We start from the raw sequence: 18,116 nt of genomic DNA on the forward strand, positions 1-18,116 counted from the left end.
CAGCAACTCGATTTGGATTTCTGGATTTGAAACACGGGATAATAAAAAATAATAATAAAGCGACAAATTTAATTTTCCACAACTAATTAGCGGCAAATTCAGCACCAACTCGATTTGAATTTGAGATATTATTCGCTTTTATGATTCGCTATGTTCATATGAAGTTAGCGAAACATCGAATACTAAAAAACATAAAAAAGCGGCAAAATGAATTTTTCCACAACTAATTAGCGGCGAATTCCTATTATAGCCCAGTCGGGATAACATTTGACCTTGCATTAGGAGCTGCCCCAAATTTTATTTTTCTAATCTTTAGGGAGGGTCAATATTAGTATAAATTTAAAATCTCGACTGAATTCCACCGTTGCGTTAGCCGCCATCTTGATTTTAAACGAGAACCGTTTTTGCTCAATATCTCCGCCATTTTCAATTTTTTGACAAAAAGTGTAGAAACTGAAATTCTTGAAAATGCGATTTTCTATAATTTAATTTATTGTAATTTTTTTCGTGCGGTCGATATTTTCCGAGCTATGAGGGGAAAATAGTGACAGTTGTAGCATAATTATTGAATTATTGAATTATCTCGTTTATTATTAGTTTTACAACAAATATTTACCTATACAAAATGAAGAGAATTAAATTTTGTACAATTTTGATGCCGTTAATTTTTTTGATAAAATCAATATTTAAGGTAGTACGTATGTGGTAAAGGTGCGAGCGTAAGACCTGATTGATTTTGTAGCAATTGTTTTTGTTCAATATCTCCGCCATTTTCAACTTTTCGACAAAAAGTGTAAGAACTGAAATTGTTGCAATTACGATTTACTACAATTTTTCGAGAGAACCAGTGGCGGGTCTACAAGGGGGGAAATGGGAAAATTCCCCCCAACAGGGTCCAAAATTAAAAAAAAAATTGTTGGAACATCACGATATATTAGCTGACATAAAACTTAAAATATCGACAGACAAATTCAACCAATAAAACCCGCTAGTTAATAAAATTAAGTGAACTTTTTTTTTTCTCTCTGATTCTGGCTTTGGTTTTGAACTAGAACCTTTAGCCACGTAATTGTATAACTTATCACTAAGTCAGGGGAGTAATGTGTAGTGTGTGTTGAGTAAGTGAATTTAATTAAGTGAACTTAATCTATATTATGTCTTTTTATTTCTTTTATATACTTAGTTTGATTGATTTTTCATTGGAAGTTTCAACAATTGTATAAAATATAATTCTCTTTATTTTTGTTTATGTACAATTATGTCGTAAAGTTAATAATAAATGAGACAATTCAATAATTATGCTTCCCCTCCGCTTCCATTATTTTCCCCCTTAACTCGGAGAATATTGATCGTATAAAAAATTGTGCCAAATAAATTGTAGGAAATTGCATTTCTAACAACTTTCTTTCCCACCATTTATGTCGAAAAGTTGAAAATGGCGGAGATATTAAGCAACAACAGTTCTCATTTAAAATCAATATGGCGGCTAATGCAACCGCGGAATTCAGTCGGGATTTTAAATTTACACTACTATTGATCTCTCCTAAAGGATATAATTATAAAATTTGGGGCAGCTCGGATACAAAATTCAATTCAATAATTATGCTCCCCCACCACTTTTTACTATTTTCCCATGTAACTCGGAAAATATCAACCGCATGAAAAAAATTGTTAAAAAGAAATTGTAGGAAATTATATTTTGAACAATTTTAGTTGAAAATGGCGTAGATATTGAACAAAAACAATTGCTATAAAATCAATCCGGTCTTACGCTCGCGCCATTACCGCATACGTACTACCTTAAATATTAATTTTAGCAAAAAAATGAAAGAGATTAAAATTGTGTAGAATTTAATTCTCTTCATTTTTGTACAGGTACATATTTGTTGTAAAACTAATAATAAACGAGATAATTCAATAATTATGCTCCAACTGTTACTATTTTCCCCTCATAACTCGGAAAATATTGACCGCACGAAAAAAATTGTAATAAATGAAATTATAGAAAATCGTATTTTCAACAATTTCAGTTTGACACTTTTTGTCAAAAAATTGAAAATGGCGGAGATATTGAGCAAAAACAGTTCTCGTTTAAAATCAAGATGGCGGCTAACGCAACGGTGGAATTCAGTCGAGATTTTAAATTTATACTAATATTGACCCTCTCTAAAGATTAGAAAAATAAAATTTGGGGCAGCTCCTAATGCAAGGTTAGGCCTGTTGTTCGTCTAACGCGACTGGACTATTATGCTTACCGTATTATCTGCGAGAAGTGATTCGCTAAGTTTATGTACCTACATCATAATTTTTGGTCTGTGGTTTTTGCATGTTATTGATTTGTCATAGGTAGTTTTAATTTTTAATGACTTTTATTTCCGGATATTATAATTGGTTGGTTTAATTTGATACATTTGGTTAATTTAATAATTATTGGTTAATTAATTTTAGTTTATAATGGATGATCTAACAGAGTTAGATGCTAAAATGGGGCGTAATCAAAGCTCAATTAAGCCGGCTTGAAACACTAATTATAGATAATATATAAGGTGTGATCAATTCATAGAATTACGTCTTCGGAAATCGAAATGTAAAGAAAATAGAAAATTGGGATTTTGCAGAAATCCAGTTAAAAATTGAAATGAGACAGTTCAGATAAACAATTAGATGAAAGGATTAGTTTCGAGGATAGTCATGTTAAAATTATTGTGTTAGCCGATGGTAAATTACAAAATTCATACGATGGTTCTAAAATTGCGGGTAAGTATAAGTAAAAATGCGGAAAATCGGGCTCCAACGGAAAGAGGAGTATTAGTAAAAAATACATATTTTGCGGCTTCTAATGGGTGTTCTGTGTGCGGCAGATCTCACTATTTATTTGAGTGTAAGGGGTTTGGAAATATGTCTATGGCTGATCGTAGGAACGCATTTTGGAATTGTGTAAAGGAGAATCATAGGGCAGAAAACTGTACTATGCCAGGTTGCAGTGTTTGTGGTAGAAAACATAATGTTCTACAGGTAAACAGAGTTAACAAAACCTTTAAGGTCACTTGTACCCCATAAACGAACGTCTGTCATCTCTTCTCACGGTTGCAGACAAATTTATTTTACTGTACTACATAATGTTCTAAGTACTACAAATTTCGGTTCTACTACATTCTATATTCAGACTTCGATCAAAGCGGTCGTATTTTGCTATTCTACGATAAATTTATATTTAATTGATTATAAATGTGCTTTTGAAAAAACAGTTATTGTGATTGTGTTTTTAAACCTTTAGGTAAGTGATAACGATATATTTGCTGTTTATTATCAATCCAAAATTAAAATTCGTATCTACAACCAACACCAACTGGATCATGCCGAATACATCGTGTTGTGCAAATTGTTCTAAGCTAACTTCTACCGCCGATCGAAAGCTCCAGTTTGATGACTGTAAAGTTGTGCTCATTACGAGGCGCCAAGCCTTACTCCGATCAATGTATCGTACCCATGTATCCAATACCAGGTAAAATATATGCAATATTTTAAATACTGTCAGCAAACGTACAACAAACACTGAGTAAATACGAAGGGGGACGACAACAATAGATACTAGGCGAGGATACAATCCATTGCTCTCCGTAGTGAGCAAATCCTAAGAAGCCGATACACATCGCTTGTACGGATCTGTAGGTCGATGATCGAGTTACTAGGCAGAAAGTGCGTGGAATATGTATACTTTGCAATGCATGTAGTTCAAACATTGGAAATATTAATGAAATCAAGAGTCTTTTAGTGGAATTTAAAGCAGATATTAAGAAGAAAATTGAATATTTCGATAACAAACTATCTGAACTCTATGCTAACGGTACGCATAATGAAAATTTAGTTTGTTCAAAATCTGGGGTGGCTCCTTTGAAGCCCGTATCTTTGCCAGGACTGGAGCTCTGTGCTGCTTTTTTACGAGAGAAATTGACTAAAGAGGTAATTAAACCCTTAAATATTAGGTTTACCAAGTAGCAAGGTAAGACTCTGGACGGATTCCACGTTAACATTAGCATGGATACGGGGAGAATCGTGCCAATGGAAAACTTTTACAGCCAATAGAGTAGGGGAGATTCAACGGTTAACGGATAAAAATTCTTGGGGACATGTTAGGTCAGAGATAAATCCAGTGGATGTTTTATTAAGAAGAATAGAACCAGAGCAATTCAAGGATTTTAGGTTACGGTGGGATAGTCCTAATTTTTTAAGACAGCATGAAGAAATGTGGTCTGAAACAGAATTAGGCGTTAAGGTACTGGAGCTGCCAGGAATTAGAAAACCAAAATTCGTATTTTTTTTTCAATGGTGGTACAGGACATATTCGATAAATATTCTAGTCTTAAACGATTAAAAAATGTAACAGGTTGGGTATTTAGATTCTAGAAAAAATCTTAATTCAAAAGGGAACAAAGAGTTGTAAGTAAAGTTCTCTCAAATGACGAACAAGAAACAGCTTTGAGACGACTAATAATATCGCAGAAACAGAGTTTTTGTGAAGACTGGCAAGCTCTGAAAAAATCAAAAGGGGTTTGAATTCAAGTAAAATATAATTTTCTTAAATCCATTCTTGTATGATTCGGGTATAATAAGGGTAGGATGAAGAATACAAAATGCTGAGGTAGGGTATGACCAAAAGCATCCGATTATACTTTCGAAATCACGTAAGTTAACAAGACTCGTAATACAAAACGAACACTATCGAAAGGCTATAGCGGGATAAGATGGTCAAAAATGCCCCCACACCGATCAGCCCCTCTACTTATGTTTTCGATAAAGGATATAAAATTATGCCCTCATGCAAATTTTTAGCTTCCCAGAGGTCCTAGAACGTCTTAAATCGAGAACAGAAGAATTTTTAGGTTTTATTTTTTTTAGCGCCATTTTACTTTAAAAAATCTGAAAAAATTCAAGAGGTTGTATCTTTTGAATATAAAACAACCTGATTTTTTTCAGATTTTTGTAATGAAAAATGAGCTCAGAAAAATTTTTGAAATTTTCAAAAAATTTTTGGGTTATGATATGATTTGGCCAACTTTTAAATAGTATTTTTTTGTGTACTTTTTTGCGTTCTTTTGAACGGCAGAGGCAGAAATTTTAATATCTGAGCGGAAAGAACGAAAATATCGAAAAAACCGTTTTTGGCTGTCTCGAGATGCATCTCGGGACAGCCAATTTTAGGATTTAAGATCCTGACTACAACAACTGAAGAAAAAAACTAAAAATGTGAATTTTGTCATAAAATTTGGTATGTTGGGTTATAACAATATTTGGAACAACTTTTCCAAATAACTTTTCGTTATCTCTAACACGAATGCAAATCGAATCGCACATCGAAAATTCACCCTGTTTGTGGATTCGCAGTAGGCCGCATTTAAAATTTAAAGTTCAGTTAATTTTTTTTAAAAATTGTGAACCATCAACCTGTATATTATGACTGTGCAAAATTTCAAATATGTATATATTTTGATAGCCGAAACATCTTTATCTTAAATGCGACACACTGTATCTTATCAATGCGATACTTTTTTGCAACTAATATTGTCGTATTTTTTATAGATTCAAAATATACAATCATACAATCAAAATACTGAATAATTCAGTAATTTTATCATAAAAATTTCAAATTGATTGCATTGAAGTATCGAACCAATTTATGCGTATTAATATAATATTATTATAATAATTATAATATAATAGAGTTTTATGTATAGAAATCCTTAACTATCTCGGAAATCGCTTGCACGATTTTTATAGGTTTTGGTGGGTAGGGGTTTTCTAATGCAGCCGATATTACAGGGATAATTACATTGATTTCCGTCAGATTTTCCGTTTTTCTGGAAATCTAATGAACTTTCTTATTTCAAATGGAACACCCTGTACATTTTTTTGCTATATTTACTAAAAAAAAAATAAACAAATTATAAAAATCAATTTTTGTGGCCCGTGTAGACATTATTTTACGTTATTTGGATCATTGGGAACAAAAAAGGTCTTTTGTAATTTTTCTCTAAAGTTAATCGTTTTCGAGTTATAAACAATTTAAAACTGAAAAAAATCGAATAATGACGATTTTCAAGGTTCATAAACACAAATAAAAAATATTATTTTCAAGCTAATTCGGAAGCATTATTCGATTTTTTTCAGTTTTAAATTATTTATAACTCGAAAACGATTAACTTTAGAGAAAAATTATAAGAGAACTTTTTTGTTCCCAATGGTTCAAAGAACGTAAAATAATGTCTACCCGGGCCGAAAAAATTGATTTTTATAATTTGTTTAAAAAGTTTTTTAAATAAATGTAGCAATAACTTCGAAATTATGGCCTTTAGGTATAGGGATTATAACATGGAAAATAATCAGTATTTCTTAAGGACTTCAAATCGCAAAAAATATACAGGGTGTTCCATTTGAAATAAGAAAGTTAATTAAATTTTCAGAAAAACGGAAGATCTGACAACAATGTAAGTATTACTATAATATCGGCCACATTAGAAAACGTCTACGCATCACAATCTATAAAAATCGTGCAAGTCGTTTCCGAGATAATTGAGGGTTTCCATACATAAAACTAACTGTGTATAGTATTATATTATTACACATTAATTGGTTCAATACTTCAATGCAATCAATTTGAACTTTTTATGATAAAATTAGTGAATTAGTCAGTATTTTTATTGTATATTTTGAACATATATAGTTAGTTATAGACTATATTAGTTGCAATAAATTATCAAATTGATAAGATACAGAGTGTCGCATTTAAGATGAAGACACCCCTATGTTTCGGCTGTCAAAATATATACAGATTTGAAATTTTGCACAGTCATACAGGGTTCACAATTTTTAAAATAGTCAACTGAACTTTAAATTTGAAACGCGGCCTACTGCGAATCCGCAAACAAGGTGAATCTTCGATATGCGATTCGATTTGCTTCGCGTTATATTAGAGATATCGAAAAACGTTATTTGGAAAAGTTGTTTCAAATATTATTATAACCTCACATACCAAATTTTATGACAAAATTCACACTTTTAGTTTTTTTCAATTGTTGTATTCAGGATCCTAAATCCTAAAATTGGCTGTCCCGAGATGCATCTCGAGACAGCCAAAACGGTTTTTTCGATTTTCTTGTTCTTTCCGCTCAGATATTAAAAATTCTGCCTCTGCCATTCAAAAGAACGGCAAAAAGTACACAAAAAAATACTATTTAAAAGATGGCCAAATCATATTATCATAACCTAAAATGTTTTTCAAAATTTAAAAATTTTTTCCTGGGCTCATTTTTTATTACAAAAATCTGAAAAAAATCAGGTTGTTTTGTGTTCAAAATATACAACCTCTTGAATTTTTTCAGATTTTTTAAAGAAAAATTACGCTCACAAAAAAATAAAACCTAAGAATTCTTCTTTTCTCGATTTAAGACGTTCTAGGACCTCTGGGAAGCTAAACATTTGCATGAGGGCATAATTTTATATCTTTTATCGAAGAAATAAGTAGCGGATCTGATCGGTGCGGGGGCATTTTTGACCATCTTATCCCGCTATAGCCTTTGAATGAGGGTGCGTAGCCAACGTTAATATATATTATATGATTAACTTATTGGCCTATATCGTGTAGGAGCGTGGTTCCGGATATTACGTATGCTGCGTAAGTCCATAACTTGTTTTCGGGCAAAACCGTTGCATCTTAAACATAAAATGGGAAATTTACCGGCTAGTCGCATAACTCCTAGTTAACCCTTTGAACGGTGTGGCGTTGACTATGCAAGTCTGTTTCATATAAGGGCTCATAAGATTAGAGGGCAAAAAAATATTAAGGGGTATTTGTGTATTTTTGTTTGTTTGGTGACCAAGGCTTCTCATTTGGGAGTTGGTCAATGACTTAGCGACACAGGGATTTTTGAATTGCTTCAAAAAATTTATATCCAGAAGCGGTTTACCAAGGGATATATATTCGGATAATGGTAGTAACTTTGTAGGGGCTAACAACCACCTTCAGGATGTATTTGATTTTTTACGGGGTAGGGAAAATCAATGTACTTTCGCCAAATACTTTTCTGAATTGTGTATTAACTGGCATTTTATACCAAGCTATTCTCAACATTCCTCGGTTTATGGGAGGCAGCTGTAAAATCGGAAATTATCATTTGTAAAGGGTTTTTGGGGACACTAGTCTCACCTATGATGAATTGAATACGGTAATAACGCAGACTTAAGCCTGCTTAAATTCCCGTCCTTTGACCCCTCTTTTGGAGGATCCTACCGATTTCAATATTCTCACTCCTGGGCGTTTTTGATTGGTTGTCCATTGGTGGTGTTACCGTAGGAGAATATTCGAGATCTGAATGCAGGCCGTATTTAAAGGTTTTAATTAGTAACGCAGATGATGCAACATTTTTGGAGTCCATGGCCCAATAATTATCTGGCTAATTTGCAAGAATAAATGGCATTCTTCAGCTGACCAGATTAAACCCGGACTAATAGTAATTTTGGCAGTTTGAACATTTAATTGAAGCGAAAGGCAATGTTTATTTTTCAAATTAACATTTTTCTGTTTTCTGACAGCAGTAAAATGTATTTCGAATTAAATAAATTATATACATTATTCTTTTTGTCTCAATTAATTTAATTCAAAAAAAAAATTTGGGCACCCTGTATAAATGATTATGTTGATGTTGATGTACAGTCAGGCCATGATGTCGGGAATGTGTGGGCTCCAAAATTATATGGGAGTGCATGCATTTCGTTGCATCATGCTATGGTACGCTGGACAAGCCATACAGTCTGTAGTCAACACCCCGATGTACGAGCGGGAACAAAAGGTGAAAAATACTCATACTCTCATGAGTCGCATCTGGCGAGTCATGAGAGCCTTCACATTTTACTCTCTTTCAACTTGTCTTGAGTAAAATTTCTTTAATCTTTCCTATCGGCCTCACTTGGCCAATTCTTACTTTTTCCGACCCCGAATGGCTATTAGGTTTCCGAGGGCAGACGGGTCACTATTTTTTACTTCTATCACTCTATCAATACTTCTCACCGAATGATTGCCGGTATAAGCAATCCCCCTTACTGACCAACGGCTTCGGGCGGATGAGTTGGTGAGTGGTAGGGCACTCTGTTGTCCTGAGACCGAGAAATCGGTCTCAAAAGCGGAGGAACCAGGAAATGGTCAACGGCATCAGGATGTAGAAGGCCAGGAGAAACCACTACATTAAAGATCCTTGTGGATATCTCTAGTACAGCTTCCCATGACAGATAAGGAAACTATACATACATTTAATGATCATGGACTTCGGAATCCAAGATCCGGCAGGGGAGGAAGATCACAACGAGACCACGGGGCCTCTCAGGTCGTCAACACACGAAAACCCCGTGTCGTGGAAATCCACAAGATAGCTACGTGGAACGTAACAACTATGTTTGAAGGTGCAAAATTACAAAACATTCAGCTAGAAATGGCCAGACTAGACATTCCTATCCTAGGTATATGGGAGACGAAATGGCTAGGGTCAAACATATTTGAGAGTAATGGATACATTGTATACCACTCGGGAAAGGCAGAAGGACCCAGACGCAACGGAGTCGCAATCATTGTCAAAGAAGAAATTCGTAACTGTATCCGAAATTTCGTCCCCTTCAATGATCGTATCATGATGATTCAGCTGCAAAATAAACTGCTGAATATTAATATAATACAAGTCTATGCACCAACAGCTGACAAACCAGATGAAGAAATTGAGCAATTCTACAGCGAAATTAAACAAATTCTCCGGAGCACAAAAAAACATGAAGCTACAATTATTATGGGTGACTTCAACTCAAAAGTTGTTGCCGAAATCACACAAGGTATAACCGGAAAGTATGGACTTGGAGAAAGGAACGAAAGAGGGCAAAGACTAATACAGTTCTGCCAAGAAGAGAAATGCATTATAGCAAATACTTTGTTTCAGCAACCTAAAAGACGACTATATACCTGGAAATCTCCAGATGATCAAGAGGGAAAGATAGTCAGAAATCAAATTGACTACATTATCATTAATAGAAGGTTTAGAAACAGTATTACATCTGCAAAAACATACCCAAGTGCAGACGCAGCAACTAACCATAATCTGCTCTGTGCTGGATTCAAACTAAAACTAAAAAGAATAAAAGCCCCCACAACGCAGAAGAAACCTAATATTCGACTCCTAAGAAATGCCGTAATAGCAGATGAGTTCGGAAATAAGATAAATCGTGAGATTAAAAAACAGTTAGAAAGATCTGAACAAGAAAATATCGGTCAAAATCTAGATATCATGAATTCCGCCATGGTCACCATAGCAAACGAAGTTTTGAAACCAGAAAAAGACCCAATAAAGAAAAAGGATTGGATGACCGATAAAATACTAGACCTTATTCAACAAAGAAATTGGAAAAACAAAGACGAGATTCGGTATAGAGAGATATATCGACAAATAAGATACGAGGTTAAGCGAGCAAAAGAGGACTGGATGGAACAAAGATGTCGTGAAATGGAAGAACTACAAAGAAAACATGACGAGTTTAATATACATAAAAAGCTTAAAGAAATTACCTACACTCAGAGAAAAAGAACTCCTCACTTTATGAGAAACTCCAAAGGTAACATAATTTTCAACTTGGATGAAAAAAAGGAAGAATGGACTAACTATATAAAAGAGCTCTTCCTGGATACGAGGCCACCACTTAACACCACAAAGTATACGAATACTGGTCCTAGTATTTTAAAAGCGGAAGTAGAGAAAGCCATCAAACAGAGCAAAAATGGGAAATCTCCAGGCCCTGACCAAATACCATCAGACTGGCTCAAACTTCTGGATGACGATAATGTCTCACAATTAACAAACATTTATAACCATATATACGAGACTGGAATGATGCCACAGATATGGTTCGAGTCTACATTTATTCCACTCCCAAAAAAGCCTAATACATCATCATGTAAAGACTTTAGACTAATTAGTCTCATGAGCCACTCTCTCAAGGTACTTCTTAAGATAATTCTTAATAGAATCAAGCAGAAATGTGAAGAGACAATGGGAAACAAACAATTCGGTTTCAGAGAAGGATTGGGAACAAGGGAAGCTTTGTTCTCAATGTTAACATTACTTCAACGATCATGGGAAGTACAGAAACCAATTTACGTCTGCTTTATAGATTTTGAGAAGGCGTTTGATAGAGTTCAACATGATAGATTGTTTGAATATCTAGAAATGATTGGAATAGATGATAAAGATCTGAGACTTTTACAACATCTATATTGGAATCAAGAAGCTTCTATTCTGGTAGACGGCAAAGAAACAGACAAAATTTGCATTCAAAGAGGTGTCAGACAGGGTTGTGTGTTATCCCCAACTTTGTTTAACGTATACTCAGAAATAATTTTTAATGAAGCCTTGGAAGGACAATGTGGAGTTCGAATCGGGGGAGAAACTATTAACAACATCAGATATGCAGACGACACCGCGATCATGGCTGAAAATATCGAAGATCTTCAATTCCTTATTGATCGAGTCACTAGAGAATGCTCCTATAACGGACTTAACATAAATGCAACAAAGACAAAGTTACTTGTGGTTAGTAAACAAGACGTCGGCCCTATGCAACTAATTGTCAATGATGAATCAATAACAAAAGTTAACCATTTTAAATACCTAGGATGTTGGATAAACGAGACACTAAATCCGGATGAAGAAATTAAAACTCATATAGAAATTGCAAGAGGAGCATTTATGAAACTTAGATCTATTCTGAGCAACTCTCAGCTGAATTTACAACTAAGAATCAAGTTCCTAAAATGTTATGTGTATCCTGTATTACTATATGGATGTGAAACCTGGATCATGAAGGTTAACATGATGAACAAATTAGAAGCCTTTGAGATGTGGTCGTATCGTAGAATGCTCAGAATATCTTGGGTTCAACGCATTTCAAACAGAGAAGTCTTAAACAGAGTAGGTCAAGGCGAAGGTGACTTAATGAAGATGATAAAAAAGAGAAAACTTGAATATCTGGGGCATATAATGAGAGGTAGCAGATACAGGATTTTGCAGTTAATACTCAATGGAAAGATCGACGGAAAAAGAGGAATTGGTCGAAAGAAATATTCATGGCTCCGAAACCTTCGTCAATGGACTGGCTTATCAGCAGATCAATTCTTACATGCCGCACAAGATCGAGAACGATATCGGCAAATTATTATGGAAGCTACCCACGCCTAAAAATTTGGGCACGGTACTTAAAGAAGAAGAAGATGTTTATATTAGTGAATAGCGAATTAAATAGCCTTTCAAATGAGCTATCACACGACCTCTATTCCTATTTAAAAATATCATCGATTGCGTCATCACGCCCAGATGGATGACGTCACTAGTATGATATATATGCCAAAAAATTATAATTTAAAAATAAAAATTGACCTGATTCGTACTTTATCTCCAGAGTTGCCCAGTCTCGAGAAAATGATTTTATTCCAACTCAAACGTCCTCACTATACCTATATCTTCAGAGGCTTATATCTTAGACCTATGATTTTTTGGAGCTACGTGTCCATGGAGTCTTTTGTTCTACACATCAAGAAGAATCCTAAGTTTCAGAGCATTTGACAGAGAGCCATTTCCCATAAAGTTTCTGCGGGGTCCTTTGTTCTAGGACTTCCGGTTCTAGACGCTCACTTCAGGCCAAACTAGTTTGGGCTTTAGTAACATTCTTGGATTATAAGCTTTTATTTGACACCTCATTTTTCATTCTACCTGGTATAGTGACAGCAGTTATATTCGCGGTCGGACGGGCCGACAGACAGACAGCCTAGGTCAATTTTGTCACTTTTAGTACCATCCTTGTATTATAAGCTTTCATTTGACACCTCATTTGTCATTCTACCTGGTATAGTGACGAAGCAGTTATATTCGCGGTCGGACAGACCGACAGACAGACAGCCTAGGTCAAATTCCTAACTTTTAGTACCATCCTTGGATTATAAGCTTTCATTTAACACCTTGCTGAAAAATCTACGTACGTGGTTCAACACAACCACTACAAGTATTTTCAGAGCAGCAGTGAGAAAAGTAGAGATTGCCATGATGATCGCCAACATCCGAAACAGATAGGCACTACAAGAAGAATAAGAAGAAGGCCGTACTAGTTTATCCTGAAGTGTGAATCTTTATTATATCAGGATAAACTAGTTTGGCCTAGGCTAAACTAGTTTGGCCTGAAGTGTGTTTATTTATATCAGGATAAACTAGTTTAGCCTACGCGTGATATGATAAACTAGTTTGACCTAGGTCATACTAGTTTATCCTAGGCGGTTAGGACAAAGTAGTTTGGCCTAGGCCAAACTAGTTTGTACTGAAATCGGGTTTGGCCGGTAACATATACATTATTTTAATATATTTATAGGTTGCAGTTACATAAGAAAAGTATCCAATTGATGAATAAAACACAAATCGTGGATAGTAGTATAAAGGCCGCGTCTCACCATCAAATAATTTGATCAAACAGTTTGAGCAAACTTGACGTACTTGAGGAAGTACGTCAAAGTCACGTCACAATTGCCATTGCTGTCGCAATTTTCATTATTATCCACAATGAACACTCAGGATGTGACGTCACTAATTGTCACTTTCAGTTTGCTCAAACCAGTTTGATCAAATTATTTGATGGTGGGACGCGGTCTTAATTTTCTGTCTTATTTTAAAACACCCTGGGACTCATTTCTTATCTTGTCAACTTATATCACTAAACTAATGTAATACTTAAAAATACGCGTAAACTAAAGAACTTGTAACTTATACCACTAAACTAATAATATACTAACTACATAAAAATACCCGTAAACTAAATAAGTTTAATGTTTTCAAAATAACTAAGAATACTGTAAACTGTAAACACTAAGCAAGTTGATGAAGAAAATACAAGAATGAATAACTGGAAATGGATTCTAAAGGCCCCGTCTCACCATCAAATAATTGACAGTTATTTGATCAAACTTGACTAGTGACACAAACTATACATACTAACTGTCACTTTGTGTCATTAACTGTCAAGTTTGATCAAATAACTGTCCATTATTTGATGGTGAGACGGGGCCTTTATTCAAGCGAACTGACCGACTGACCGTACGTTCATAAGATTTGTCGTCACGAAGGCGATAACGATGAAACTAAGCGCCAATGCTGCGTCACACGTTTCATTATTAGATTTCAATATTTTTAGCAAATTTTCTTCAAAGTTGGAACACGCTTTTCTCGATTATTACTGGACACAGAAAGGTGAAAAAAAATCAACGATTACAGAAAAAAAACTCTTTCAAGTGATGGGAGTAAAAAGTTTGGTTATAATAGAACGTTAAACATTATAATCTAATTTTTCAACAGAATTTTCAAAAAAATAAAAAAAGTAAAACCATCGTTTTAAAGGCAACATAATTTCGAATAAGGTTTCCAAATTTCGAGACATTCTGTCGGTAAATAACAGAGAAAACACTGTCCCTAGGTTTTGGTGCACCGATAAAACGGGTGAAGTCGAGTTCGCTCCGCTTCGTTCAGGTATATTTTAGAAGGGTACGAATTGGCTCCCGCATGAATACGGGTAGGCTCTCATATAATCGCGTAAACATTAGACATTGTTGCCAAATCGTGTAATATTTATACTGCTTAGGAAATTTACATAGTGATATAGACTTTTTATAGGAAAATTATACTTTTAGACAAATACTTTTAGAGTTTGTTTTAGTTCAACATTGGCATATGTGGCAATTTTAACACAAATTATCGGTGTCGGCCGGTATGCGCTCGACCGTTTTGCGCTCTTACCTGAAATCGGCCGGTTGGCGCTCTACACTCTAATACCCGAAAGTTAAGTTAGGACCGAAGGGTTAGGTCTTCCTCCTTTCCCATAGATATTTCTAGGAAGGTACCTGTTTCTAACAAAAAGAGAAAATTTGAAAGAAGTGACAACGCTGGGTGATATTTTCGACATGTTTAGGTAAAATAAATTTTGTCTATGGGAGCCAATTCGGACTCTACCTTTTTTAGTTCAGGTAAAATTCTTACCATTGGGAGCGAACTCGACCCCGTTCGATAAAACAGCCTTAAAATTTTTCCAACAATTATTGTTCAGAAATCATTTGTGGCATTTTTCAATGTGTTTGTGTGTGTTTTATTCTGTTATAAGTATAACTTCTTACGTGCGTATAAAGTACACACACATTCTTTTTTTTAACATTGTTCAACTGCGGTGTCGAACAGGTTATTAAATATTTATATACAGTGATGAGCGTGCTAATAACCGGCAATAGATCGCAAAAGATGGAAAACATATTAAATTGTGAGATAAAAAGAAATAAAACTAGTAGAGTTGTTAAATTTAACGATAGTAACATATAAATTGACATTGTATTGATTGTTTCCTACCTTTAGACGTATCAGAGGAGTATGTCAACTAAAACTGTCACTGTGACAGTAGCATTTCTCAAATTCGTTCGATACGTCTAAAGGTGAGAAACAATCAATATAATGTCAATCTATAAGTTACTATCGCTAAATTTAACACCTCCACTAGGTTTATCTCTTTTTATCTCACAACTTAATATGTTTTCCATCTTTTGCGTTACTTTGCCGGTTATTAGTGCGCTCATCACTGTATACAGTGATGAGCGCACTAATAACCGGCAGAATAATGCAAAAGGTGGAAAACACATTAAGTTATGAGATAAAAAGGAATGAAACTAGTGGAGATAGGAGATTTAGCTATAAAAACCTATAAATTAACATTCTACTTGTATTTGCATTCTATTATTGTTCCCACCTTTAGACGTGTCGAACGAGTTTGGCAACTGCCACTGTGACAGTGATAGTTTTATTTGACATACTCCTCTGATACGTCTAAAGGTGGGAAATAATAAATATAAAGTACATAAGTTTATAGGTTTTTATCACTAAATCTCCTACCTCCACTAGTTTCATTTCTTTTTATCTCACAACTTAATATCTTTTCCATCTTTTGCGTTATTTTGCCGGTTATTAACGCGCTCATCACTATACAGTGCGTCCATAAAGTAACGCATAAATTCATTATTTCGTAAACCGGCGTCATTAAGGAAAAATCCCGAAACAGGTCGATTTTTATTTTTAAATTCCGATTTTTTGGCATATATATAATACTAGTGACGTCATCCATCTGGGCATGATGACGTAATCGATGATTTTTTTAAATGAGAATAGGGGTCATGCGATAGCTCATTTGAAAGGGTATTCAATTCTTTATTCACTAATATAAATATTAACATATTTATTTATACAGGGTGTTCAAAAAAACATTTTTTTAATTAAAATAATTGAGACAAAAAGAAGAATAATTTATTTAATTCAAAATACGTTTTACTGTTGTCAGAAAACAGGAAAACATGTTTATTTGACAAATAAATATTGTTTTTCGCTTAAATTCAATGTTAAAGCTGCCACCCACCTGTCTCTTGGCAGTTTGAACATTTCGTTTAAACGAAAATCAAATGTTTATTTGTCAAATAAAATTTTTTTCTCTTTACTGACAGTAGTAAAATGCATTTTGATTTAAAATAAATTACATATATTCTTCTTTTTGTCTCACTTATTTTAATTAAAAAAATGTTTTTTGAACACCCTGTATAAATAATTATGTTAATGTTTATATTATTGGATAGAGAATTAAATACCCTTTCAAATGAGCTATCACATGACCCCTATTCCCATTTAAAAAAATCATCGATTACGTCATCACGCCCAGATGGATGACGTCACGAGGATAATATATATGCTAAAAAATCGTAATTTAAAAATAAAAATCGACCTGTTTCGGGATTTTTCCTTAAAGTCGCCGGTTTACGAAATAACGAATTTATGCGTTATTTTATGGACGCACTGTATAGAGGAGGCATTTGTTGTATTTTTTGGTATCGAAACATTTATTTTTTTGATTATCTGTGACGTACAACAGTAATTATTGTGATTCCATTAAGTATAATGTAGGTAACTCTGAAAGTTAAATATTAGTGTTGATGAGAATGATTTTAAATTACCATTTTATTACACGTCGTGTTCTATGAAAAATCGGCTGGTGGGAAATACCATAATGAGTTTATTTTTAATTCAATCATTAATATAAGTATAAATTAAATAATATTGGATTCAAACTTGTGTATTTTTTTTTCAACATTTTCGTGTATCAAAGAGATAGATTGAATATCCAAAGTTTTCTTTTTTGGAAGTATATTTTGTTTTTGGGAATATATTTTTAAGCTATTCTTTTCATTCAGGCTCATATAATCATCTAGAGCAGACTGCATTTTTACAATGTTTTTATGGAATTAGGCACAGTTGATTGTAATGACAATTACATTTTTACCTACATAGATTTAACGTTTCCATTTCCACTCCGGAAATCCTTATATCAGGAGTTGAACAAAAGAAACAGGACCAGAACATGATACAATAACCCAAGATACGATACGTAGCTTTCCTAATTTCGTTCAGCTCGCGCATGACGTCACGTTGTGAGTAGATCCTTTAAATTTCAAATGCATTGTCATTATGATGTGGGGATTTTAGCTTTTAATATCAGTTGTGAAACTTTCTAGAAGTGCTGTTTTCTTTAGTATGATTAAATATAATTATTGAGAACATATTCTAATAATAAAGATGAATCAGAAACATGATTTTTTATTATTAGGCAACATACGTCTAATTACAGGGTGTAACAAAAATACAGGTCATAAATTAAATCACATATTCTGGGACCAAAAATAGTTCGAATGAACCTAACCTTAGTACAAATATGCACATAAAAAAAGTTACACCCCTTTGAAGTTACAAAATGAAAATCGATTTTTTCAAATATATCGAAAACTATTGGAGATTTTTTATTGAAAATGGACATGTGGCATTCTTATGGCAGGAACATCTTAAAGAAAAATTATAGTGAAATTTGGGCACCCCATAAAAATTTTATGGGGATTTTGTTCCCTTAAACCCCCCAAACTTTTGTGTACGTCTCAATTAAATTATTATTGTGGTACCATTAGTTAAATTCAA

This window comes from Diabrotica virgifera, chromosome 7, assembly GCF_917563875.1.
Source record: "Diabrotica virgifera virgifera chromosome 7, PGI_DIABVI_V3a".
In the NCBI taxonomy this organism is placed as follows: domain Eukaryota; kingdom Metazoa; phylum Arthropoda; class Insecta; order Coleoptera; family Chrysomelidae; genus Diabrotica; species Diabrotica virgifera.